This window comes from Apodemus sylvaticus, chromosome X (assembly GCF_947179515.1).
Source record: "Apodemus sylvaticus chromosome X, mApoSyl1.1, whole genome shotgun sequence".
NCBI lineage: Eukaryota > Metazoa > Chordata > Mammalia > Rodentia > Muridae > Apodemus > Apodemus sylvaticus.
In genome coordinates, this window is record NC_067495.1 from 104,032,749 (window position 1) to 104,035,118 (window position 2,370).

A 2,370-nucleotide genomic window follows, 5' to 3' on the forward strand; every position below is an offset into this window, starting at 1 on the left:
TGCATACCCTTTTATCCACATTTCTTTGCTTGCAAATGTTCATTGCATGAATCATTGGTCTGGTGCAAGTCCTCTGGCCTCTGCTACTCTATCAATAGTAGAACCTCACTGGGACTCCTTTCAGATATCCTGTTGTTACCCTGCGTCATGGAGATCTTGTAGTTTTGGATCTATAGAGCTGACCCCTTCATGCACTCCAGCAGGTCATCATTGGAGTAGAAGCTGGGGTGGGCCAACTCAAAGTCCTGCATCTGGGCCTGGGAGATACCTGAGCTGGTCAACCCTGGTCTCCTGTTCTCAGGGCTTAGGGACTGTTTACTGGCAAGGCATGCAACTAAGGCCAGATCTACCCTGCTGTCCAGGTGAGGTACATGGCCAGCTCTCCTGAGCATTGTAGTTGGTGAGGGACATGACTAGTCCCTCCCACTCTTATGACCACAGAGCCAGCTCTCCCAGCTATCATAGGTGTCAAGGGATGAGGGAGGGGAGGGTGGTGTCTCTTCCTTTTCCGCACCACCACACAGCAGACAAGAATCAGGGCCCAATCTCCTGTGCTTCCACCCTTGGGCCAGGTCACCTGCAACCCCCATGCCTAGAGCCACCTCTACTCTGCTGCCCAGGGGAAATACAGCTCCTGCTCTCCCAAGTGCTGCAGTGAGTGAGGGGCAGGACCAGCTCTCCTGTTCTCAAGACCTCCGGGCTAGCTCTCCTGCCTGCCATAGGTGGGGTGGGGGAGGGGGAAGGAGGCGGTACAGTCATCTTTCCCTCACCCATGTTACTGCATGGCAGACAAGTTTCAGCAGAGAATCTGTGCGACCAGTTCGCCCATGTTCACACCCTAGGGGGCTGGCAAACAAGCAACACTGCCATCAGGGTCAACTCTACTGAGCTGCCCAGGTGAGGTTCAGGGCCTGCTCTCTCCAAGGGCTGTAGCAGGTAAAAGGACAGAGCCAGCTCTCCTCCTCATGACCACAGGGCCAGGTCTCCTGCCTGATGTAGGTGGTGAGGGGTTGGGGGGTAGAGAAGGGTATCTCTGTCAAGTCCATGCCACCGCACACGGCATGGCAGGGCCAATTCTTCTACAGTCTTATCCTCGGGGACCAGCTCACCTGAAACTCCTGCAAGGTGTGGGGGCTGACTCCCACGTACTGCAGCTGGCTAGGGGTGGAGTCAGCTCTCATGCCCCCAGGGACAGTTCTCTATGCTGCCCAGGTGAGGGGTGGGGCCAGTTCTGCACAGCCCTTAGATGTCAACATGTTCCCAGGTGTCAACCCAGACCAGGGGAGTCTGCCTGGCCTTTGGTCATTACAGAACCCTGCTACTGCAGGGCTACAAACTCAGACAAGGAAGGCCCCTGATGGCAGCACAGGCCAGGACCCCACCAGGTGGCATCACTGGCTCCTCACAACAGGCTCTTCCTCACTACTGTTGAGGCTCCAGTTCTGCCGCTCTCCATTGTGGCCACATCCTTCCGTGTCTCTTTCTCTTCCATTTCTCCACCACTTGCTTGCTCCCTTTTGACGTGCCAGGGTCTCTGAGTGTCTGGGGTTGTCTCAGGAGTGATCTCGGGAGTGCTGTGCCCTGATTTTGCATTATGGCACCAGGCAGGGGTCATGTCTGGCATGGTCTGCTCCCCAATGCCTGCATGGCAACCAACCAGTGGTCATCTCAGGCAAAATCCCCATCAAGGCCACACGGTGAGGATCTGGTGGTCATCTCAGGCTCACCCCTCTATCCCAGTGGCCCCATGTAAGGATCATCTGTGTTAAGCTCATTTTTGCACAGGGTTTTTAGTCCCAGGAGAGGGGTTCTTCTAGTCTCTGGCTTTCTCCCAGTCTTGGGATCTGTTGGAGCCTGCTGGGCACTGAACTTGTGGTCTTCTCAGGCTAGCTTTCTGTCTGAGCCACCTAGCACCAGACTGATCACTGTCTCAGGTTTAATTTTGTTCAGGGAATGTTAGGCTATGTTAGATGTTCATAAATCAGAATACTCAGCATAGAAATAACCTCTCTCCTCTCTGCCACCTATTGGAGCACATGTGTCACAGTAGCTATACCTGCAGCACTTATCTGGGCAGAATATGCTAGGGACAGCATACGATGACAGCAACCGCCTGCAGTAGGCAAGAATGGAGACATCTCAGTAGCCTGGGAGCTGAAAGCCAGATTTCTCAATCACAACTTGGTGACTGGCCAAAATCGGGTGGCAACCAATAATGGCACAAGTAGCTGACTTTTTCTGTGTGCTTTACTAGGAAACTGTCTTGGAGGACTCAGTAAAGTGGCTGGCATGTTGGCAGAGACTTTTGTTCCTTCACCCAGGAATCTTTGTAAAAAACAGTTGTTCCTATTTCTTCTAACCTTCTGTTTC

The 2,370-nt window shown here is 53.4% G+C and overlaps 1 non-coding gene across 1 annotated transcript; it reads right to left on the minus strand.

Annotated features, from left to right (window-relative positions):
* Positions 1–1,952: 1,952 nt before the first annotated feature.
* On the minus strand, positions 1,953–2,078 carry LOC127675937 (small nucleolar RNA SNORA17). The gene has a single exon (XR_007975609.1). It is a non-coding gene; the product is annotated as a small nucleolar RNA SNORA17 (small nucleolar RNA).
* Positions 2,079–2,370: the final 292 nt, after the last annotated feature.